The sequence below is a fragment of the Cydia splendana genome, chromosome 1, assembly GCF_910591565.1.
Source record: "Cydia splendana chromosome 1, ilCydSple1.2, whole genome shotgun sequence".
In the NCBI taxonomy this organism is placed as follows: Eukaryota; Metazoa; Arthropoda; class Insecta; order Lepidoptera; family Tortricidae; genus Cydia; species Cydia splendana.
In genome coordinates this window covers 35,508,336-35,535,398 of record NC_085960.1, presented here as the reverse complement: position 1 = coordinate 35,535,398, position 27,063 = coordinate 35,508,336, and the positions used below count along the sequence as shown (strand labels likewise).

The 27,063-nt window shown below is 36.0% G+C and overlaps 2 protein-coding genes across 6 annotated transcripts in view; one reads left to right on the top strand and one right to left on the bottom strand.

Moving 5' to 3' along the window:
• LOC134794278 (CUGBP Elav-like family member 4) overlaps positions 1 to 27,063 on the top strand; it is an 883,344-nt gene that overhangs the window by 93,793 nt on the left and 762,488 nt on the right. The window lies entirely within an intron of this gene.
• Positions 1 to 27,063, bottom strand: part of LOC134794330 (L-2-hydroxyglutarate dehydrogenase, mitochondrial) — a 417,328-nt gene that overhangs the window by 248,525 nt on the left and 141,740 nt on the right. The gene's annotated exons all lie outside the window — the stretch shown is intronic.

Sequence of the window (27,063 nt, the reverse complement as noted above, 5' to 3'; positions counted from 1 at the left end):
GTAAAGTTGAAAAATATTCATTCTGTTTTATTGGATTTATGGTGCGTTGTTGATTTTGAGACTTTAATATGAGTTCCGACGAAATAATGAAATTAATATTAATTGTAATCGTAGGCGTTGGAATTGGCAGCGTAAGCAGAATTGATTTTAATAACTTGCTGCCTCTGCCGCCAAGTCAAAGACGAAGTATATATATGGTTGCTTATGGCAATTTTATTATTTGAGAAACTAAGAAAAATGTCTTACAGTTAAACACTGTGGAAATTATACTTATTTACTCCGTGCATAAAGCAACGATGTATGTGAAACATGATATCAACATGAAAGACTATGTAAACTTATGTGACGAAAACGACAGTCAGACGGATACAAGGCGAAAAAATCAAAGATACATGAAAATATACGGGTAGTAAAAATACACGACTCGTGTAAAACATACGCGTGATAATGATATAGGTACGTAATATTTTGGGTGTACTTTACTTTTAGTTTTTTTCTATAAATAAAACTTGGGTTTCGTGGATTTTTTATTTTATTTATTTCATTGCATGTTTGAGAAAAGCACTATACATACCTCGGCGGGAAATGGGGTTGCCCGCGCTCAGACCTATCCGGCCTCGATTCGCTCGGCCGTCTATATGTCTTCGGCCGGCAACCCCTTTCGTCCCGGCCTCTGTAGTAATGTACTATTAAAGATGATACTCAGACGCTAAGAACATTATGGAGGTTATTTTATGTTTAATTATTCTAAATATAAATCCTAGAAAACATAGTGTTTATTAAATACGTTATTTTAAAAACTCAACATTTTGGGGAGAATGACAACAACAAAATACTTAGACCTCCATCAAAAGAAAACATCAAATGAAAGTCACTTGGACACTGATCCGGAAAATGGCTACATATAAAAATAACTCATGAAAAAGCAGACCTTTGAACGTAAGAAACTAATAAAAAAATACGACGCTGCTATCAAAAAACAAACTCATTTTCGTACAAAGCCATGTCCGTTTGAATTTCCTTCAATAAAATGGCAGTTATTAAACAAACGACTACAATTACTGTACGGGCCAAGAAAGTAGCCATTCCAGGCCTTTATAGGGCCCGTCCGTTTATGGCTATCGTTGTGCTGACCTTACCTTGACGAGCGAAGGAAAGTTACAAGAGAGCAATGAAGTTTACGGGCCGTGGGTTTTTGTAGAAAAATACGAGTTGAAGCAGGTAAATTGAATTATTTTTGTGTAGGTAAGTAGGGCCTAAAAATACTAACTTTAGAACTACCTACACCAAAACATTTTCATGTAAAATGTTGCGAAGACGAGATCATATGGCTCGCGCTGTCAAAAAGTTATAACATCTCATGCAGAATCAAGCTTCTAACTCTACACACCTTAACTTTACAAGCCCTAAATTCACAAACTCTACACCTTATTGTTAGTCAAAATATGGCCTTGATCTTCTTGGTTACAAATAAGTTTGTCCAATTGTTCACTTATTTTGCAAACTATCAGTAAACTAACCCTGTGTCACATTTCATGTAATAGTTCACCTTCCACATCACATTCCACATATTGTAACTTACAATAGTTACAACCTTAACATTAAATTCTTTTCGGTAAAAGAAATTCCTCGGGCACGTTTGATGTTTACCTTCGAAACCAATCCAATTTGTTCAGCCAAAAGAAAAGATCGCTTTTACAGATAATGTCGTGTCGATTTTTTTGTGAAATTCAATTGATGAAACTAGTTTATCTACGAGTTGTGTATTGCCCTTTATTTGACACATTTTTAATAGGTGTTAAACCCGTCTCTTCGCGTCGGGGGTTAACAACGTGTCAATGTTTAGGACACCGTTAAAATCGTTGAAATAAGAGAAAGGTATTTTACTTTTAATTATGAAATCAACTCAGAAATATTAAATTAAAATTTACGAAAATGTCTACGTTACAGAACGTATAACAGGTTTGACGCCAATGTCTGTCTGTGTGTCTGTCTGAGGCATCGTAGCTCTTAAGCGGATGAACCTAAAGCGGAGATCTTCGCTAACGCTCGGTCAAAAATATATTGTCTGTATCTACGATGGTTCACGTCTAAGTAAATGAAATCGTTTAAAATAAGAAAATAAATCCAAGTAGGTACCATTTGGACAGTCCCGCGATAATTCGGACTTAATCTCAAAAAACGGAAAAAAATGTTCCGAAGTTACTTCTTAAGTGTTCATCACAGTGGATTTATGAAACTCAGCTGAGCTCCAAGTGGCGTGCTAGCATGAGCCGTCGGATACGTTGCCAAAAATTAGGAAATAATACTCTGGCTGAAAAATAGTTTATAATGAACAGTGCTTTATAGATTATATTAGCACGAAGTAGTAGTGATCAGTTATGATTTTAGCAGTATATTTTGTATTTTTGTATGTGTCATGGTCCCAGCTTAACGACTACGCATTCTATTTTCATGTACAGTCGACGTCAAAGATATGTTTACACTTTTGCACCTTACTCCTTTGTAATAAGGCGAAAAATGTAAACATATTTTTGACGTCGACTGTACTTATGCTATGTCAATAGATTTGTCTTTAGGGCTCATATGACGTAGATTACATATTTAACCAACTTCCGAAAACAACGAACTTCTATTTTTTATTTTACTACTCGTAATTCGTAATGGTGTGAAGTTTTAAAACATTTTTACCCGAGAGCGCGGCACAGAGGCGGGTAATGCAATCAATATTTTTGTTCCTTTGACCATACGCATAGGGTAATTTTGGTGATTCTTACTTAAGTCAATCGACTTGTTTTACTTGTTGTAATAAAATAAATACATAAATAAATAAATATTAACGGAAAAAATTACACAGATCGACCTAGTCCCACAGTAATCTCAATAAGGCTTGTGTTGTGGGTACTAGACGACGATATATATAATATACACACTAATCTCACTCGATTGTAAGTTGAGAGCAACCATTTTCACTTAAAAGTTCTCTAGTTAATTTGTTATAATATCGGGATTTTTATATTTTTTAAAGCACGCTAGGTACCTACCTACCTACCTAGGTACCTAGGTACCTAGGTACCTATAATTTACTACAAGTAGGTACTTGTAGTAACATGCTAGGACAAGTGTCGCTCGGAAATAAATCAAGAGTTATCAGCGTCCCTGCTTATAAACTGCGAGGAACACAGATACCGGCACTTTGTGGAAATTAACATCCGAGATCACTGTGCTCAACTCGTGAACAAACCTTATATGAGAGTTATAACATTATTATGTTTCATCTTATACAATGTAAGAATATCGCAATATTTTTTGGACATAAATTAGGAGTTACTGGGATTTTTAATTTTGGGAACTAAACTATATGTTTTTGTATTACAGGTACGTTCATTAAAATGCTCATACTCTTAAGACAACGTGAGTAAGTATGGCAAAACTCAATATACTGCAGTACGGGTAAATATGCCAATTAATAATTTTAGTCACATTACCTTTAAGAATAGAATATAATAAAATGGAAACAATGTACAGGCCATGTACTTGTAAACAACACAAACTTGACTAAAGTAAGTTACATGTGGAGTTTATGTCAAATGTTACTAAAAACGATTCCATTCAGCTTGTTGTCAATGTACCTTTTGAAAATCTTGACCAGCGTCTTCCATGGAACACCTTCCGAAAAATGCGACATAGCTATACAAATAAAATAAGTTCTTTCAGTAACTTAATAACAAATAACATTTAACATCTAAGACCATCCACTAAAGAAGACATAAGTATAAATTGTAAGAAAAGTTTTGTCCAAATACAATAAGTACACGAATTTTCAAAAAAGAAACCGTTGTGTGAAATAGTTAATAATCTAAATCCCACACAGAGCAATGAAACTATAATGAATTCTAGTTATAGCTATAGTTTATGGGATTTAAACACAATTGAAAGCATTTTGGTTGTCCCTGCTTGCGTAAAAATATATCCAATTGACGCAGAAAAAGAATAACCGTTAGGATATTCCAGCTTCGTTAGTTAATTTTAGTTTCAAACACTGGATTTTATTCACAAGAGAAAAAGTTTGTGAATATCGTTATGGACTGCATAATTCTTCGGTAGAATTCTGAATTATAATAATTTGTAAGAAGTTCTGTTTCATAAATGAACTCGCCGTGAGACCGGTGGGGGTTCTGACTTCGAGATGATGAACTTTTGTACCTTTCTCTATATAGTTTACTGAAGAGATTTTTTTTAAATGACTTTAAACCATCGTTAAGTCGTAAAAGCTTTTCATATGTCGTTTCATTGTTATTTATGATTAGATTGGGTAGGTAATAACGTTAATGGGGAAACCATGACTAGCGTTAGCAGGAAGTAGAGGCTAAATAATTGTAACATTATAAAATAAAGATAAAAGTGAACAAGTGATCCAGAGGGCGAGGATAATTTATACGTATATTATAGCAGTGTGACCACATAACAATCAAAATATTAAATACTGTTATCTTCTGAAATATACATTAGGGTGCTGGTAAGCTACATCTCAACCACTTGACCATCTTCACGCTTTTATTTTAGCTTGCCTCCACAACAACTTGCTTCAATGTATCTTTGATCTTCATATTAATCATTTCAAAAAAATTTAAAAAGAAAAAAATAATAGGTTAAATTATATGAGACATATATTCATACAATAACAAACGCTCACCCACGGCCTGATTACCACACATCCCCCTTTAGAAAACTATTACGTTTCATATACACCGGTTTGGCGTTCGCTCCCCCATTGTTCTTCAAATACGCCGGCTCCACGTTTGACCCGGATAGGTAGCCATACATCGCTGATTTTGCATAATTAAAACCGTCTACAGCTCTTTTAGAAGCGGCCATGGAAGCGGCGATTACCGCTTTGTTCGGGCAGCGAGAAATCTACGGTCGGGGTCGCTTTGTTGCGAATGATGATAAGTCAGCTTGGATTATTTTTGTAATGGTATAAAAAGGTTTTGCTTTAAATATTAAATGCATATTTGGGTCAAGTAAAAGATGTTCTTATTTAGTTAAAGGTAAAGATAAAAGTTAAAAAATAGTATATTCAAGTAGGCATATTACAATGCGCTTATGAACATCAAATAAACCTTTACCGGCTCCAACCGTACACCTCTGCCCCGAGAAGATTTAAATCCCCCCTCAATTGGAGGAGGGTATCCCAATATGGGACCGGCAACAAACTCGGCGGGACACATCTTTTCAAAACATTATTACATCTTATAATTAACATGCATTACGAGTAATTAAGAAAAATACAATTTATATTACTATAGAATTCATGCAATTATACTCAGTGAGTACATAACTTTATACAAATACGTAGCTCTTTCAGAAAACATATCAAATTCTTACAAAAGGAAAAGAAAATAAAATCAATAAAAAAAATGAGAATACATATTATATGAATCTGACTGATTGTTATGAGATGCTTTCATACAATTTGATGTGCATTCTTACCTGAGCTGAGTCACCTTTAACTCTACACATAATACAATGCTTTTAATTGCTACTTGTCGTTATTACAGTTTCTGGTTTGGACCATGCATGTTTGTCTGTCAAGTAGTCCTCGACTCTGTAATAAGCCTTCAACATCAATGACTTTTTTAAGTAATTCTTAAGAGCTGGAAAGGGTAATCTTAAAGCATCCTCAGGTAACTTGTTATAAAAATGAATGCATTGCCCAGTTATTTCGCTTCGACATTTTAAGATATAAGGAAGCGAAATAAAATGCCATTTGTAATCCCCTTTTTTGATACATTCATTCAGGCCTTTAACATCTTGACAGATGATTTATTCAGCGTCTGTAAGCGAGGAACAACGTCTCTCGTGGCTGTATAAGCCAACGCGGGATCGGCATTTGCGACTGAAGCAGGGGTTTATGGCAGCTGAAGCAGGTAGCCATGTCGGCATCATCAGGTGGATTGTGCCTCTTGGCGCGTTTTCGGGCAAGGTCTTGGAAAGTCTTTGGTACACACAAAGAAGAATGTTACAATGTATTTTTTGTTTATATATTTTTGTTCTATTGCAAGATTGCATCTTAGCAAACTTTTTCTACAGTTTTGGCAAACAAGTTCTGTTGTCGTCTTGGAGATGACGAACAAAAGTTGTTAAGAAACCTCTGTAACAAAGCATGCTAATCGCGTTGAATTTGAATTTATTGTACATGCTTATGTATGCTTTTTTTTTGATTAGGTAAACTTATTGAATTATCCCTATTGTGTCAAATATTTGCTACAAGATAATGGGGTTGGCCGCTCGAAGTATTTAGCAGATGGCGCCAGCATAGCTCTAAAAAGTCTATGCAAACCTTTGACAGTTGCCAATCCCATTTTAGGGGTATATTGTCTTCACAGTGGGAAGAAATTTTCAAAACTGTTTCTAGGGTTCTCTTGCCATTTTATAACGGAACCCTAAGACAAACAGCAGTGATATACGCGTGCAAGTAATACAGAATGCCAGCAAATCGTTCGGCTATTTGTGTTGAAATCGGCGCCATTACGGGCTGTTTGCCGCCAGGTGTACCGCGCCTTAACTGATTGCTGTTTAACATTTAACGGGCGCTTTAAAGGGCTCAGCTTTAGGTCAAAAAAAATGTAGTTTTGAAGCATTTACACGAGCACTGGCAATCATTGTGGGTGAGTTGTTGTATATAAATAAACTATGATAAGTAATAAATAGTATCCGGTATTGGTAGTAGGAAGCGGTGTTGGCCGAGTGGATATGACGTCCGACTTTCAATCTAGAGATCGCGGGTTCAAATCCTGGCTCGTAACAATGAGTTTTTTTGGAACTCATGCACGGAATATCATTTGATATTTACCATTAGCTTTTCGGTGAAGGAACGTGCATGTGAATTTTCCATTTCACGTTTGGCCAGCGTGGGGACTATAGCCCAAGCCCTCTCGCGCTTGTAAGGAGGCCTGTGCGCAGCAGTGGGACGTATAGTCGTATATAGGCGGAATTATTATTATATGTATTATTATTTATTTATTGTTGTGTTCCTGTTGGTCCTGATTTGTTGGTTACAGGAGCCTGTTATTCTTAACCTGACAAACATTTAATCCTCGTTTCAAACTATCTACAACGCATCCATTGGTTACTTTGTTACGCGATGGACGCTTATTTACTACCACCAGCTACAAAAACCTTGCGGGACATTTGTTCTAGAAACTCACAGTAACCTGTTTGAGACGGCGTGAATTATTCAAGTCCCCTGCGCCGGCCATTGTGCTTCTTTCTTTGTTTTCAAACATGTAATAACGCACCATGTGCGGGGTTTTAATTAATCTGTTTTATGGAAATATGGGGTTTAATGTTTGTCTAAAATGACATGTCTTTCGTGCGTTTTAAATTTCATAACTAATTGACCGAATCGATACCCACCACTATAACTCTAATTCAATTCATATTCAATAAACTAGTTGCTCTCCTCGCAAACGACCATGGAAGAGATCGCTCTTTAGCGATAAGACCGCCTGTTGTCTGCCTCTACATTTGATCAATTGTTCTGTGTGTTAACAAAGAGTATTCTATCTATCTATCTATCGATAAAAAATACATATAAGGTAAACGTACTAGTGCTCGACATGCTAATGCCCAATAGATGACACCTTGCTGTCACCTCTATTGACAATGACTTAAGTTTCAAGATGACATGTACTGGGACCGCGTCGAGCACCAGTACGTTTACCTTACCTAATTAAATAATTATTGAAACTTCTCACAAAAGTTCATGACAATCGGTTAAGAAATGCGACCTGGTAGATAAGAACAGCCTGTGAAACCAAAATGTTGTCCAAGCTGAAACGGTTGCTCTCGCTTCGCTCGGTCAATATACTAAAGTATACATAATTATTATTATTTCATCCTTAGCATCATGTTCGTTTGCATAGGTATGTGTAACGCCACGTGCGTAGCATCTGCCGGTGCGCGCTACGTGCCGTAACGCTACGCTTCGTAGCGAGCGCTACGGGCTACGAAGCCGTGAGGCTTTGACGGTTCACGGCCTCACGCACTGCATAATCTGTGATGGAAGGCGAGGCTTGGTTTACAATGCGGCTTTATTGCCGCTTTGGTAAAGTTGAATTGTAGTATAATTTAAACAAGGATTGTAACTTGAATATTGCTCTTATATATATTTTTAATAATAAAATAAAAAGCCAAGGGGACCCCAGGTTCCCATGGGCCGTGGCAAAATGCCGGGATAATGTGAGAAAGATGATGATATATTTTTAATAATATTATAATTATGTATGTATGTATATAGGTACAACATTCAAGCCTTCAGCGTGCGCATCTTAAAGACCGGCCATACAATTGCAACCGCTCTGGTCTTGCAAGTGACCGTGGGCGACAGTTATTGCTTACCATCAGACGATTCGTCTGCTCTTTTTCCTCCTACATCATAAAAAGCAAACCTCTTCTCACTGTATGAGAAAGTACAAGTTTAAGACTCCTCACTATCCAAAATCAGATTAGAACGTTAACACGCACCCATTAATATTTTCATATCACAGTGTACAATATTTCAGTTGTTTATTCCGAAGTACAAAGTGTAATATTACAAAATCCGTACAACATTTATAACATCCGATAAAATACCGCTATCATATCAACCGGACAACTGCTATTTCCCTTTATGTTCACTGTTATACTCACTAAAAACGTCCACTGTTTTCCTTCGCTTTGACACTTTTATTACTATAATATAGATTAAAAGGCCAGCATCCCTCACACGACTATAAACCTTATGCTAACGTATTAAAGTCTAGTTTGCGACGGTCGGGGTAGATTGGATGTAGGCCGTGTAATGAGACGGTCAGTTATTGATTCCTTCACATGTACGTTAGCCGGAACATGAGAGTAGGCTTTAGTAGGGCGGATAGGCTTGGGATAAATGGATAGGGGTTTAAAGTTAACTTGACTATTTTGTCCTAAGTTGACAAATTAACTATTTTCTATGACTTTGGGGACCTTTTACATCTCCAAATTTAATATATTATATACCATAGAGACTTATACAACTGTTATATTGTAAGTAGTTGTTTACAATATATATAGTTGTTTATTTTAAGATAACTATAACATAATGTTTATCCATGTATTGGTTATTTTATTTTTCATACCACTATCATAATTATTACAATGATGTCATTGTAAATGTTGTATTGCCTTGTCAAAGAGCCCTTAAGTCCTTCTTCTAGAAAAAAAAATCCTCACTAGGATTTGGACCCGGGAACTCTTGCTTCGTATCTATACAGTTTCATTATAAAGGTCACTCATATAAATTTAATATACTAAGTGGCTAGGAGACCGTAAAAAACATAAATTACATTTTACATAAAAAACATATAATGAAATTAATTCATTATAACGCTACCGATAAGTTTCGGAACACACCGGACTGCATCTCAACTGCAACTCGTACATCAACTGCACTGACTGCAGTCAGCGTAATCAAGTGCAGCTGGTTTGCAATCCGTTGCAGTACGTGCGGTGCATCAGTCATTTAGGAGCTGCTTATTTGACGATAATCCATCTGGCATGCATTTGTATGCATTATCTCTCTTCGGTGCGCCATCACTCATACGCACTGAGTTTGTAGCGTTGTTTAAATAAAATATACTAGTGGCTCTTTAAGCTGTAGACCTCGCAAACCTACATGACTCCGGAATTTGGGAAAAGTTCCAAAAACTAAGTCGACAAAATATCTGTATAGTTATAGAACCTGACCACAAATTCCAATCGTTTGAGAAATGCGACCTGTAGAAGAGCCTGACCTGAAGTGTTGAACTAGTGAACCATAATTAGTTGTTATGTAGTTGGGTTGAGTTACGGTTCTAAAAAACTAGATCTAATTGTATGTAATTTTAAATGTCTCAGAATAATTTATCCAGCTTGATTGACTTAATGATTTGTAATTTATTTTATTGTGGTTTTTGCTATTTCAATTATTTAATTTGATCGCATGACATTATGTACCTATTATAAGTTTTGCATGCTCAATTGTGAGTAGAGTACACTGTACTACTAATTTTAAGTCACCATCTACATATTCACTGTATTCTGGCAAATAAAGAATTTGTATTTGTTTGTATTTGTATCAAAAACGTTTCATTCGGCCGCTACGATGCAACAGAAAAATACCCAAACAAACGTTAATACCCCTCTTTATCATACCGTTCAGCAGTTAAAATCAAATGGGCATTCCGTGCCAACTTAAAAGTTCAAATAAATGAGAAGGATAGCAAAGATCAGTGCATAACAATCTAGAAATTTAATTTTCATAAACCGCTCTGTAACATTTATTTCATCGGACAATCGTGGAACGCCATTCGAACTTTATAAATCTGATATGGATATATAACTTTGGGATCAAATATAATTATTTTATAAAAAAAAAATGGTAAAAAGGCGGACCAAGCAAAGAGAAGATTAGCGATAACTCCACTGACAAGAGCATAGCTCTTAAATATTGATGATGATGACTACTATATATAAATTATAAACAGAAATAGATGTCATGTACCTACTAAAGAAAAAAGTGACCGAGCTCTCCAGTAGTGGAGGCCGGATTCAAACCGGCGTCTTCAACTTACACGGCTAACGCCCAGCCTCTAGGCTATCCCGTCACGGTGGTACCTGTCCCAATTTCTTAAGTCTATGCAATCTTCCTCTAGGCCACCCAACCCCTGTCCCAAATTCTCGTTATAGGTTGCACCTTTAAAAGGCTAATAGGCGCCTTTGGCCAACTTTAACGGGCGAGCATTACTTGCTTGCACCTCCTATATGAATCCCTTACTTACGGTATAGTGAGTTGAGGTTTTGAAACTTGGAACAGGCCTCCTGGCCTCTGCCAAGAACAGACAACATATTTACGTCTGGACATAAAGTAAAGCAGGTGAAACAGTTATTATAGTTCCTATTGCTGAGAGGTTCTTTGTTGCCCGGTTTTTGAGAATTTGCCAAAAAATAATCCGATCCGCTGAAGGTCGGTCGGTCGGGATAGCTTTATTTTTATTAAATCTGTTGTTTTAATATAAGTTTGGTGGTTCTTAAAGTTTGTATAAGAAAAGAGATTGTCAAAAAAAAATATAACCTTTAAGGATGGCTCACGCTGGTACGATCCGATCCGAGCCGAGGCGTCCGATAGTTCGTTTTCTTGAGACAGCACCAAGTGTTCACCGAGGCTTAAAATCTGGTTTTCTATAGAAAACGAAGTGTAGGTCGCCTCGGCCCGGACCCGGATAGTTCTAGCGCGATTCATCCTTCAATCTACTTTTAAATGTATGGAACGTAACAAGCACTAAACTAAAGCAAAAAACTTATTACAATTGGTACATGCATTTAAAAAAACTATAAATCAAGGGAAAAGACATAATATAAAAAAAAGATAAAATATGTCGTAAATGATTATCAAGAAGGCACTCATACATAAGGTACGTAGGTAGGTTGGTAGTTAAGTTGAATCCAGTCATTAAACGGATTTAAACTTACGGCTCGATTCGGAAAATGAATTAGATTTCTACTAGACTTCTACAAGTTACGATACGGATAACTTAAAGATATTTGTAAGATAGATATGTCAAATTTGACGTTTCCGCGATTCTGGAGGTCCTCTTGAACGATTTCGACAAGTTATGACTTAGATATCCAAGTCACATCTAGTCGATATCTAATGTAGATCTAGTTGATCTCTAAATCGTCTCAAGATCTTGTGATTATCTCGAAATCCGAATAGGCCTGTTAGTTATATATAGCGTTTTTAAACTTTACTGATTAATACATTAAAAAGCGATGGGCCTACTAAATGCACATTATAAAGTAATTCCCTAATTACGTCTTAATTTCCTAAGTGCACTTAACCTTTTTAATGCCCTTGTTAAGATGTTCGAGGCTTTAAATGCAAATGAAACCCGTTATGTTATAATCAAAGTAATAAAATGTACGGTGGCGCAATTAAGGCTTATGCTAAATATGAGGCGCCGCCTTTTAATCCAGGGCCTCGTTTCTGCGACCTACGTTTACATCTTACTTATTATAAATATAAAAAAAATGTCTTTTTACTAAGCCATACGCTGCAATGTCTTTTATGTCTGCATGCCTTTGTTTTTTTCATGTACTATATTGTGGTGTTAAAATAAATGTATTTCTTCTTCTTCTTCAAAGGAAATGTGTAGCTTATTTTGAATATTACGGTAAGTCTAGTAAATCAGTAAGTAGTGCCTACAAGGAAGCAAGAGGTCATTTATTTGTATGTTTATCACAAATATTTGTTCCTCACTTTAGGTTACTATTATATATAAGTCCTAAAAACTAGGTAGGTACCTATTTTAAACGTATAATCAAAGGTAAATTAATATGAATACAGGTACAGGAATATCTAAAAAATGTCGCCATTGTAAAATACTTAAACAAATTACTGAAGAGAGTCCCGCCGAGTTTATTTCCGGTCCCATATTGGGATACCCTCCTACAATTTAGGAGGGATTTACATCTTCTCGGGCAGAGGTGTAGGGTTAGAGCCAGCGTAGCTTAATTTGACGTTCATAAGCGCATTGTAATATGCTTACTTGAGATTTATCTTTATTCTCAGATCTTAATTTTTAATGGTGTACGAATAGGATTACATTCTCGAGCAAAAGATATGAGCCATATAACTTTTATGACACAACCCCTATTTACTCTTGATTCTTAAGCTCGTAGAAAATCGCTGCAATTTCCAGCATACCCTTAACGTTACAGAGGACAGTTATGACCCTTACGTAATCCCAGCGTAATTGTTGTCCAGGAACGCGTAATTGGAGGATAAATATACCCGGCCAGGGATTTAAGGCTTCCCTGCGCGATTGCTCCATTACAGAATAAATAATTAAACGGCCAGATTTGATTAAAAGAAGCTAAGCCGCGGGTGATGGATTAGCGAATGTAAAAATGTAACAGGTAAATAAAATAGATCTGCGAGCACCATGTATTATGAAATGTTATATAAAGACTGTACACGCCGAAATCCGGGCATGCATTATATAGTAATCTCACTTCATACAAAGACATATGTAACTTCGTATAAGATGAATAAAGTCTAAGGAAAAAACGTGCCTCGGAAATCAAGAAAAAGTCATTCTCGGATAGATGGCGCACACACCTTTAGCCTATGCTCGGCTAGATGGCGTGACGACACCGTTTCATATTTAACAATTTTAACACATAGATATCAGTGAATGAACATGGGTCAAAATGATATAAAAACAATAAAATCATTTATCCATATATATATATTTTTTTGATAATTTTATACGTTTTCATTTTGAGTTTTAGTCGTGTGTCGATAGATGGCAGTAAATTTACTGCGACTACAAAATTTACTATGACAGGACCCCTCTATACTATCTATGCTCTTTGCTTCGTATAACTGAAATTTGCTAAGAATCTGCCCCAATTCTGTACAAATATTAGTCGGCACGTACAGAGGCACTCGTCATGACGTGTCAACAAGAAAGCTCGATGTACAAACAAACAAGTCACTTTAATTATCATGGCGTGACCGACCGGCCCATTATCAACGGGGCAGGGTTTGGGATAAAAGCGAGAGCGGATTTGTTTCAGAACAATTAAAAAAATAATTAAAAATAATTTTTGCCTAACAAAAGCTGATGATTGTCGGCATACAAATTATCAATTTTGCCATTAAACTCTTCTAATTATTTCTTGTTCTAGTATTAGTAAAGTTGCAAAACCTAATCATGTTTTAGAAAATGAAGAAAATTTTGACTTTAATTTAATTTTTAACAAGCAGAAACGTCTGCGTACGATGCACAGTAATTTTTCCACTTTTAAATTTATTCTAAGCTTAAATTTTGACTTTGTATTAAAATGAATAAAAATTTATAATATTGCCGTTCTAGGAGATGACCCATATAAGCCCTGAAAGCCATTTAAAAATATTGTATAGTTATACTGAGAAATAAAATATTCTTACCTACTTTTGGCATGAAACACAAATTTGAAATTCTCCGTTTCGGTTTCTTCCGGATAATCGTCATTTGACCACTAAGTTGCATAAAAAATGTTTGCAGGGGGGTCAACTATATCTGCATCTGACTATGACTAAGAAATATCATTTGATTTTTACCAGTTTATTTCCGGTGAATGAAAACATCGTGAGGAAACCGAACTAATCCCAATAAGGCCTAGTTTCCCCTCCGAGTTGGAAGCTCAGATGTCTGTCGCTTTCGTAAAAACTAGTGCCTAAGTCAATTCTTGGGATTAGTTGTCATGCGGACCCCAGGCTCCCATGAGCCGTGGCAAAATGCCGGAATAACGCCAGGAAGAAGAAGATTAATACTACGACAAAATCATGAAACACAACCTACCAGCCTATGACACGGGCCACTAACACCAAGGTTCACCAGTACAGTAATTAATCTTGATATTATATTCTATAGCCTTTCCTGGCAGCTCTTTTGTCTCTCCCCGCCCGATTGGTTCCTTTGAGCGCGGTGTACTCGGATTTCAAATCTTGATACTTGCAAGTTAGGACTTAGTTCCGCTAGTTGCTTGTTAAATTCAATTTGGTACTTAGATCTTGTCGCCGACTGTTATGTAATGGAATTAGGTTATAGTGATGAAAGGAACGCTTTGACATAGTTTGTATGTTTTAGGCTGAACATAATGATAGTTATTTAGTGCTAAAGTGTAATAACAGGGCTTTATCATCTGTGTCAGATATTTTAAGCAGCATCCCGATTACGACATAAGTGTAGTAATTAGGGTTATAGCGAATACCCTTGTTGGAAAACATTGTAGATAACTATACTGGGTCAAGCAGATCTTGTCAGGCGGCTAATTTGCATAATGTAGGCGCGAAAGGATATCGTCCCATAGAAAATTTGAATTTCGCGCCTTTTTCTTCTGACAAGATTTGCTTGACCATCTATACCTACTCGTACTTACCTACTACTAAATTAATATTTTATGGACAGTAAACACTAAAGATATTCACACAGATATTCATTGCCAAATGAATTTCCCTAACACTAACTAGTAAACTAACGCAGTCTAACTATCTCAGAACAACATTTAACCACAAAACATCATATTTCCCTAACAAATTAACGTCGCTTAAGCCCTTTTGGTGGTTGGAAACTAACAACTATGAAATAAATGTAAATTGCCCAGCTCCAAACTTGCAAACTGCGAGTCATAAACTTGGTATTTCCAGTTTATTAAATAATAAGCTATTTCTGGCGAGCCTATACGGCGATAGCTTGTTGCCTCGGATTTTAGAGCTCAAACTTTGTGTTTGGGCTTAGATGTTTTGGTAACCTGATTTGTGAAATGTTTTAGATACGCAACATTATGAATTATCATCTTCATTTTCCTAGCTTTACTTTGATTTTTGTCAAGGCTCGCTAACTTAGTCTAGTGTCCGCTTAGCGACTTATTGTTAAGTATGAACTAATAAATAGTTACGAGAATTTGATATTACCTATTGGCTTTTTCCACAAATACCATAAATAAATACATTAGTCTATATTTTAATCACATAAGTTCTTTGCTAGAGATATTATACGAATAACTAATCTTATTAAATCTTTTTTATCGCTGGCACTGGCAAGTTTAAGATCTATTACTTTATTACATTTGCATGGTGTTTTAAAAGCAAAAAACGAAAGATATGTAGCGGGGTCTTATATTCTCGCAGTAATGGATGGCTTCGCATGAGGGAATGAGAAATACTGCCTGAATAATGCGCTTTATTATTACACAATTAAACTTGCGATGGCAGGGGGCAGTTGGAAGGTGATTTGCAGAATGTTAGAAAGGAACAATCTAAGATTTAAAGATTGGCAAGAAATTAAAGTGTTAGGTTATTTTGGACTATTTCTTAGGGTTAGATTCATTTGATTTATTTGGATTTGATTTGTAAGTAATGTTTTATCGTTAATATTTTTCTCGCATTGGTATGGTAAAAATATAACATCTTCACTCGGTAGCAAAGTTTGTTTAACCCTCGTGCCTTGAAACCTTCGCAACCCTCACTCGCTATGTTCGTGGTTCAATTTTGGAGTCCTTTGCTTGCTCGGGTACCTATCAACATTAGCACAAAAAGTTAAACAACAACTATTCCCCCTTGTATAAGAAATACCTTACTTTTGTTTTGTGATAGGTAGATTTTCTACGCGTCTACCTAAAACGTTAGCAAAAGAAAGCCGCCAGGAAAAAAGTGGCAGAAAAACGGTTGCAAATCTGCCTGAAACCGGAAACTTAAACTAACCGCCCCGCGGCAAGAAACCTGGAAACGGCTACTGTTCTTAATTTAAGGATAATAGTGGCCGCAATTTTACTATAAAGACGGTGTTCAGGCCTTTTTTATGTTGGCTGAAAGGCCACAACAGAAAGTAGAGGCCTCATACTATTGTCACTGTGACAAAGTACAACATTTTTTTGACTGTTCCTAAATATGCAGCAGTAAAAATGTTCACAAATACCTTAACACAGGCATACCTACCTAGATAGTGCATATTTTTATACTGATATTTTATGGGAATCTTGACCACTCCGTTAACATTGATGATGGCTAATGTGCGAGTAAAAATTGTACTTTGTTTGGTGCCCAGATACTGTGTGTTACCTACACATCTAATTCAGATAATTTGTACAACGCGTTAAATTTTCTTACATGTTCCAGTTGATTTGGTGTTGAGTGTTTAGAGCTCTTGTTGGCAGCGGCGTGTGTCCGCGTCCGAAGAACGCTGAAAAACTCGGTTAGCTCACCGTTGCCAATCGCAGTCTAGAGTGTATCAGCAGTATGACTACTTAGTCTCGAATAAAACAAGTATATGTATGTAGTGTTAAGATCGCTTAAGAAAGTTACTGGAAAGAAGACCCTGACTTGTGGGGTGTATTAAAGATATGCAAATAAAAGAACAAAGTAAAATAAAATAAATATAGCTCTTCGTAACGTTCATTGAAACAAATTACAGAGATATGTATAAATACAAAAAACCCTAGCAGTAATAACAATAATCATGTAATACATTTAAGAGAAAATTTTGAATATTAGCGAATTAGGTACATAATTATTTACATGACGCCCGGCTGGCGAAATATTTGGACTTACCAAAGTGAACATTTAGCCACAGCATGCGCTGTCATCCCTTATAGTTTGTGTTCCATCACCAAAAATTCAAGAATAATTCAACGTCAGAAAGCACCTCAAGGGTTCTAAAACAATACTGCCGTGCAGTACTTAAACAACAGTAAGTGCTACTTTTGCGATTTTTTGTTTTTTCTTGATCTTGAACCACCACGTCAAGACGCACACATGTATATAGTCCACGTGTGATTATGATAATGGGAACATATAAAAATCGAAGCATCCATGTACAGTAAAATCAGAAGAATTTAGTAAATTATTGAGGTAAAACTAACTAAACTGCAGTAATAAAATTGTCGGCTGTGAGTTTTGAGACTGTACTGATTAAAAAACTGCATGTCTTGCGGCCGGAAGTTTAAAACAAAACTCGGTTTCGCAAGTCACGTTCGAGCCCATGCACGTCAGAATTTACAGAATACCTGATACTGATTTGTCCGGGTGTCGCCGTCGACGGATACGTCTGGGAGGACATCATCATCATCATCATATTAACAAGTAAAGAGAAGTTAATACTTACGCCTAAAACTGTTTAAAATGCAGTACAATATAAATGTTCTAAAATATTTGTACTGTGTTTGAAATGTTATTGATTTTTCAGCATAATTACTAATTAAAATGCAGTAAACTAAGCTCACTTACTGTGATTTAAACTGTCGTTTCGCTATTTTCAAATGTATTTACTGCCTGAGACCTGAGAGATTTAACTAGCTTTCAAGTGTCGTTTCATTTAGATAGATTAACCACATTGTAGGACAAAAGTTAAATAATATCGCTACCATTGATAAAATGCGGTGCTCTCGATCGTCCTACAAGTTGTCAAACGCGGTCCTTAATAATCCCCTATCCTCTTAAGGCCCAAGGCCTACCTATAACACTTATTCAGTTCGATGAAATTTAAATCATATTCAATCGGAACAGAGTCGTTCAATTTTTATTTTTTTTTGTAATTATGGATATTCTTGTATAAATGTATGTGAAAGCTTTTTATTACTAGTATTTTTATTCAGTAGCCTTACCACGACTTTGACACTTACATATTCGCTAACTTCTGCGTAACTTACTTTCTATACAACATCGCAGGTATGAACGAGATGTATTGTTAGAAAGTTATGCACATGCTAGCGAATATGTCAGTGTCAACTTCGTGGTAAGACTACAGCATGTAGACGAGAAGACAAAGATCTCATTTTTATTGAATTTGTATAATAATATGACGTAGTCACAAGTTAGATTATATTAATATGTAGGAATTGATTATAAAGATTGAGTGCCATGGAAAAAGTCTGATTTTTATGATAGGTACTCTATACGGGTTACTACTACTAATTCCAACTACATAGTAAGAGATACTTATTTTTTTTTTATGATTGATGTGATTTTTTTAAATATACATTAGTGTATTTTTATAAACATACCTTATTTGTACCACGACGTGTTGGTATCTCGAAGAACTCAATCAATATATATACTAAGTAAAATACAGTAAATAGTTATAACTACTGTACTTTAGCTTGCAATTCATTCTAGTAGCTATTAGTGTACGAGGGTTGTTTACAGTAAACCGCTTTTTTACTGCTCTTTATTCTGCATTTATTGTGTTTTTACTTCTTTCCGAGGGTACAGTAAAACTGTAAAATTTTGAAAAATAGCAATAATTTATTCAATAATTGTTAAAATAAAAAAGTGTTCACGTATCCGTATTTCATGTATTCCGTGCTATATTTTGACATTCAAGCATTTGTAAATAATCATCGAGACCACAAAAAAAAAACGGTTTGAAAGGGTTTTTTGCGTTTTTCTCGAAACTCACTTTTTGCAGTTACTGTTGTTTAAGTATTGCACGGCAGAACACAGTACCCTTAGACGAACCGGTACCTTTACCAATAGCGTGCTGATAGCGCTTTTATTCCCGCGTCACCTTAACTACTGCTTTTCACATACACACTGTGCTAGAGACCGGGTAAGTTGCAGTATAATAAACATTTAAAAATACGGTCCCGCCCGATCAGGCCACAGATTGTGGATTATATTTCACTGACCACAGCTCTGCTCCAAACAAAGCTCGAGCTACGTGATCGCGGTTCCAGAAACGAGATTGTATTTGTTGACTTGGAGGTGTTACCTAAATTGTTTAGTTTTAGACGTAAGTGAATTTGGGAGTAGGTTAAAGTGAACATTGGAGTGTTAAAAAATATAGAGTCTGTCTGAGCTAACTTTGTGCCTATTTGAATAGAACAAAATATAGAATATACTCGTATATAAAGTATTAGTGTCATTATAAACGTCATATTTGCATAGAAATTTTACATTAATGATAACATTCCAACACTTTGTCATTGCAAATTCCGTGCACAGTTAGCTTGGTCTGACTCTAAGTATTCCATGTCCAGAAACATTTTCAAGATGAGTCATTTTTGAAGATGTCATAAAAATACTTTTTAAGAAAAAAAAACAAAATTCTTAGATGGCTTATATATTTACAATAAGGTTTACATTAGGCCAGTTAACTTATGTGCTCTTATGTGAATTTATAAGATTCATTCAACCGAAATTTTATATAGACAATTATAGTCAGAATGAAAATAGAGTATTATTTCAACTAAATTATAATAGGTAGGTATTCCTTTTTGAAAATAAAATGGAGCCAGATTCAGAATTTACAAACTTGTTATGGTTTTAATATGACCTTGACGGTCGTCTTGATTATTTTATGCGCCTCTCACGTACCTACAACTTTCACTCCATTTCGCATCCACCAATAAGCACGAGCGATCTTCAAGGTCGTAAAGTCTGACTCAGACTCCTGGATGTGTGTGTATACTACGGTTTTAAAAAATAACTCTAAAGCGAAGTAAACTAAAGATTTATGATCCTGATTACAATATATAAACTGGCCTATAAAGTCATACTATTTGCATACAAATGTACCTAATTAAAGAAATATGTGTATAAAACAGAAATAGAAACATTATTAAAAGACCATAGAACATGCAAACACCTTAAACGAATACAATTCTGAAAATTCAAAACGATTATTTCAATATGACTCTTAATGTCCACGCAATACTGTTATGAGATTTTTATTTTAAAGAGCATAATGTTTATGTACAGCGATATTTAAAAGTCACGTAATACAGCCACTTAAAGTGTAAGTTAAAGCTTCTTAGGCACGATAAAACTTCGCCTTTAAAAATTCACTTTATTTGGTTTAAAAGCTTTTTACGGTTGTTTTCAACTTCTATTGACCGTAATTAGACGCTAACGCGACGCGATACAATGTAGTTCCAGCCGTAATAGCGGCTGAGTGTGAAAATGGGTATGAAGTACTTGTTATTACAATAATTATATGCTGCAGTGCACTTCTAGAAAAAAATATAATGTCAAAAATAACGTCAACAGCCTGCAGAGACGGGGATTTTCACTGACTCGCAGTGCTTATTGTGAATCTATTATATAATATGACCAGACATGTATTGAATATTATGTACTGTTGACTCACTAAATGGGAAATTCATACTTTAATTTTGACTTGAAAATGATGTTATCATTCACTTGTACGTCTCGCTTGCCAATAGGTACATCAGGTACATGCATTAACAAGTACCTACTTATGACCGAAATGCTCGCATGAATGACAACATATTGACATTCATTTAGATATCAAAATGTACGTTCGAATCGGCCTCCAGTATAACCTTTATTACCTATTCATAATAACATCTAAAATATCACCCTGAAATAATATTGTCAATTTTTATAACGAGGGTAATCTGATAATACTCTTAACAACCCTTTACAGTCATAATGTCATTTCAACATGCGGGGTCTAATACAAGTTCGATATACTTGGGTTCTATTATCTCTGTCCCTCTAGGTATGTTCTCACTGCTTAGGGTGAAAAATTTTGTGTACTAAACGAGATCAAAGTTATTTACATCTCGTGCGCTTTTGAATCCCTTACTACGCTCAAGATTCTAAATTAGATTCACTCGCTACGCTCGTGAATCTATTATAGAATCTTTCGCTTGCACGGGACTCAAAATAAGCACTCGAAGAAATATCAAACTTTGATCTCTTGTTGTACAAATAACTATTAACTACTAACTTCCAACTGCTAAAAGTTCAATTCAAAACAAAACCGTTTAAAATATCCAGAATCATTAATGAGAAAAAATCGCTAAGTCGGCTCTTCACTGGAAGAAAGTTTCCTTCCTGCCACCGTTGAAAAGATGCAGCCTTGCGTTTTACCAGCTCAAAACATCTTAAATACCCTGACTAGTTCAATTCAAAACGAACCTTAATACGTTTTAGACAAGGTTGTTATTAGGCGATGCTCCCGCTCACTTAAGCTGTTTTCTTGTGGATGAGAAAATTCCCTTTCAGGTTTACTCCCGTGCGCGAAATTAGTTCCAAGTGAATGTCAGGAGATATAATAGTTGGTTCAATCCGTCTGTCGGCTCCGTCATAAAACTTGGAGTTGCAGTTCAACTTCAGTTTCAGCTGGATCGTTTTTAGGAATATTATCGTTAAGTTTGAATGAGTTGAAAGTCTGACTAACCTTATCAAATCTAAAGCAATGGAGGTTTTTGGAGTTTTCATGCTGTTAGTAGATTTATGGAACTTCAAGCACGGGAGCTGCCAAATATCTGTGACTCCCACTGTGAGTCCCACATGACTCTACAAAGCGTTCAGCTGATGGTGTTTGGCTATTTTAAGCGACCATTATGGCTTAGGTGTTTATGGTGGTGACTTTGCGTCCTGTATTGTACAAAATGTCGTCCGCTAAATCTCTTAAAAATATAAGTTTGGTCAAACTAGACACTGTAATATCACTGTAACGGCCCGATTCAGATTTTGATCTTATTTGATACGACATGCATATGTGAAATGTAGTGAAAGTGGTGCGTGAGATGCGCACCAACTACCAAGACGATGGTCCATGTTGTATCATATCAGTTCAACGTCATAACAAATATTAAATAGGAATCAACTGTATTGCAATATTCCTATTAATATTCATGTTTAATAGGTACCCAATTACATAGGTACGTAAGTCATTATACGTATTAAAAATTAAAGATATCTTATTTATTTAGTCGTATGGCATTAGTACAATTCATGGTCGCTTTACAAATTTACTTATTGATACGGTTTTAATACCCCCTGGCACTGACTAAAATAACCGACTTGGTTTCACATAACATCTCAAAACTTTTTTGTAGTAGAAGAATTGCGTTGCTAGACTTGCATCTTTTTACATGTAACACGCCTTCCAAAGGCAACACAGCAATCAGAGAGATACAGTATGGCGATCACGAATGTCAACGATTCCACAGATAGAAGCTCACAGAAGCTGAGGATCTGGATGCCCTGGATGCCCTGACACCCGACGTAGTTGCCTGGCTTAACAACCTCAAAGCTGTACTCTGATTGCCTAATCATGCATGCGATACGATTAAATAAATAAACATTTAATGTTTTTGATGGGATTGTACCTATTAAGGATAACTTACCCCTCAGTGAAAACTTGTATTGCCTAGCTCGTCCCTTTAAACCAGCTAACTAATATTATTTGAAAAATGACGTTGGAATCGCATTCAGTAGATTTTATTCAGCTGTCTTAGCGCTGCGGGGCCTGCGGGTGAATTGCATTATCACCGTTTTAATTAGGCTCACAAAGAACTGCTTTCAGAGAGGTACGCTTGGAGTTTGGTATTTGTGGGTTGATGAATGTTGTGTGGATTATCAATTTTGTTTGCTTAGTGAGTAATCCTATTGATTACGCGTGTAGTCAATAGGATTACGGGTGTTTTGAAGTATGAAAATGATTCTTACAGAGGTGACTCTTATCTTACATAGGTGACTCATATAAAAAGTTCAAAATAACCCAAAGATTAGGTTTTTGAAAAAAAATTGTAGATTAAGTTTTCTAGAAACGCCTAGCTATTTATAACATAAAATAAGTGGAAATCATTAGATTTGGTCGCTTTTTCTTTAGTATACGCCCTTTTTTTCTTTATTTCTTGGAGATAAGTCATATATGTATGTATGTATAGTACTTAGTGTGACTACATAAAACACAAGTCAGAATATTTTATAAAATAATTTGATTTGTTCCCTAGTTGTAAAGACGAAACTACATAATGCTTTTTAAAATTTAGATTTTCTTGTTTCACGGTAGACCCTCCCTGCCGTATTCGAACTTCAAGATATTCACAAGAGACGACACGTACTAGATACGTTATAGTTTAGATATCAACTAGTTCTCTTTTGCAGCGCAATTCGGGCAACCAATGTCACTTTTACGTTAGATAGAGTAAGATGTCTATTAGATGTGAATTGCATCTCTAAGTCATATCCTGTGGAAATCATTCAACAGTATCTCCAGAATCGCGCAAATGTCAAATTTGACAGGTTCGATCTTAAACATATCGTTATCGTATCTTGGTGATGTCTAAAAGATGTCTAATAGATGTCTATTTCAAACATCGAATCGGGCCGTTAGATTGTGATGGATTGTGGTAGGTGGCGTGCCCTATGCAGAGTTTCACGTAATATTCCCCATTCTTTGAACGCAAGTATTCTCGTATCGGTATTTCGTCTGCAACATTATTACACAGGCATGACAGTAACCAATTAAAGGAGTTAGACCAAACCACTAGTTTTAAAAACAGTTTTAATTGTACATTGTTTGAGGCTGACCGCTGGTTAAAAGAACTTTAAATTTTGTTTAACTTCAACGCAACATTGCAGTATCTGTGCCTACTATTTCAAAACGCTGTAACTCCCTCTACCTTTGACTAAACTTTGGTCATTTTTCGACCACTAGCTCCATAGTTTCCCACAGTTTTAAAATGACGTAACTCCTTTAAAGTTCTTGTTGAAATACGTTGTTTTAAAGCTAAAGCCGGCATAGGCGTGGCAGTGGCCGATTACAGGGGCTTAGATAACGGTCGGTCGGAAATAAAAGCCGGGTAACTGCTAATTAGGAGGCTAGTCGATGCAAATCGTTAGCTCACTGTCACAACCTCCTATCTTATTTTATTTGCGACAGGAAACAAACCTAAACCAGGGGTAGATTAAGTTCAAAATCAAATGGCAGGGCCGTTAGATAGGAGGGTGGGGAAGCGATGTAAATTCGACCACCGCGTAAATTAGAGGCAGTAGCTAATTTTGAGTAGCTATGCTACTTATTTGCGCCCCCAGGATCTCTTTGGTAGCTAAATTGCGTAGGAGTAATGACTACGTGGTGTTTAGTCTACGTGAGCCGGTTTGTTTTAATTAATTCTTAGTTAAATACACTACAGATGCAGAGTATACGTTTCAAAGATAGAGGTTTGTACGTTTTGTCTAGAAGTAGAAACACTTCTATATATATATTAGAAACTGAAAAAAGAACTAAAAGGAAAGGAAAGGAGTCAGACTATTTAAAAACCACATAACTAAATATTTGACAAAAAATATTAGATTTGTTCTCAAAGTTCTGTATAGATGGCAGCACTAATCTCTCTCGCTATATCGTAATTCCGTAAGGGATTCGTATAGGAGGTGCAAGCACGTATTGTTCGCCCTTAGAGTTGGTCAAAGACACCTTAGTTGTACCAAGATGGTATATAGTCGAGAAATTGAGACCGATTACGCCGTGGCGAGGTAGCCTAGGGGTTCATGGTGTTAGCCGCGCCAGCTAAAGATGCCGGTTGGAACCCGGCCTTCACCACTAGAGGCTGGTCCAGGAGGTCTTCGTCTCATTTTCTTTAATATATGACATCTAATATTTAAGTTTATGATCTATTTCAGCTGTATCCTGTCAATTTCCGTGATAAAATGTATGACGTTCGCCGCTGCATTGCTACCTTCATTTTGTCTTTTATTTTATCAAGAAAATTGACAGATACAGAGGCGGCAATAATGACATTAATGACATCCGAACGTCACAATTAAAAAAATGCAATCGGTGGCGCATCTAGGGATCGTGCGCGTTGGAGGGTCTGCCATTTTGTGGCCTGAATCGGAAACATTAATATGTGCTTATGTACATTGCCAAAACAAGTGCTATCATCTACCGTTCTCGTAGGTACGTTTCCTTGTGCATAGTAGGTTCTGCCATCTTGTGGGCTACATAGGAAGCATAAACGTCACATTTACGCCTCGCGCCAAAAATCTGACGGCTCCTATGCTGCCCCTATAGTTCATGCACGCCCCCTATAAATGTGCCATGCATTACAAAAAATAAGTCCTCGTGCAATAAGTTTAGAATTACAACCTTTTACACTTTTAAAACGGCTACGCCAAAGCAAGCAAAATAACCTAAGTATCCCAAAGTTGTGTACAAAAGAAGCATATCCATTACCTTTGTAACCGGACTGCAACAGGAATAAATCGCTCCGCAGCTTCCGGCAGCCATCTTGGATTGCTCTAACGGGTTCATTTCCTGCGCCTATACGTTTCCGGTCCAGTCGATGCTGCCAACTCATATTTTTTAAACACTGCCATAAGTTAGTTCTTTATATTAAACAGAACCTTTCTTACGAAAGCTCTGCAATGGTAGCTTTTCTAATACCTCTATATAGTTTGACCAGGGAATGTCTCATTTCAATCATAGATAGAGATAATCATACTGTCTTTGTCTTACTTACATTAGTACAAGCATCCAAAAAGGGCAAAGAATATTTTTTTCTTGTTCTGACAAATGGGGTTTGCTAGAAGTACCTAGGAGCGTTCAAATTTCAAAATTCACTGCTCAGTTGGTTAATCTTAATAGCGATTGGACCGTTGTACCCTGCGATCACTGGTTGTACCATAATGTAGCAAATTCAAATCTTACCAGAAGCGGTAAATTTTCCACTTACATCTTAAAATTGGTAGTACAAGTTTGTTGTGTTACGTGTTGGTAGTACAGTTGAGGCCAAAGATATCTTTACATTATTGGCCTTCTTGTAAAGGAGTAAGGTGCAAGAGTGTAAACATATCTTTGACCTCGACTGTACCAATTGTTTGTTTGATAAAAAATAGTTTCTATCTTTTCTATGGAAATATAAAATTAATAACTTATTCACTACACCTATCTAAGATATTATTACCTAAGACTATCTTCTAGTCCATATTCTTTGGTGTCCGCCTACTATTTATTAAACTTATTTGTTGTATAAAAACCATGAACCAATTCGTCTATCACGTTCATCGCTTTTATATTGTGATCGAATACAAACACATTTGAAAATATTTGAAAAGCAACACATGCGACCACAATTGTTATTCCGAAAGCCGATTGACCCAAAGAGATTTGAATATTCAATAAAATAGGCAATAAAAATAGATTGAATACCCCAATATACAACCTCGACTACTCGTATACCATATAAGCGGGCTAGTTTACCAACCAATAAGTGAAGTACACTTCTTGTACTTTAAAATAAATTATTCAACTTTGTATCAACTTTTGTATTGTCGGAAACTTTGCGAAATTGCCACATAGTTCATTCCCATTAAATTGTCAAAAAGCCCTCTACGTGTTGCCTTCGGCTCCGCGCACGCTTGCCTCTTTGAGTGGCATTCAATTTTTAAATAAGTATGATAAATTTATATTTATACTTACATATTTACTCATGTCACTCAGCGCGATGTCAGCGCGATGCATAGAAAGTAATATCACACCAATATTACATCAATAACAGATGTAAAATCTGAATGCCGCCTCTGTAATCCCGTTGGGAACCATTCCGCGATCAATTAATATCAACTTTTTGTATTGTTATTTAAATTGGATGGTGCGACGGTAAGGTCGGATGATATATTATTATCTGCTTTTACACTTTTATTTCAGGATTGCAATGGGTTTATGTTCATTATAAGAAGCGGAAAGATAAATT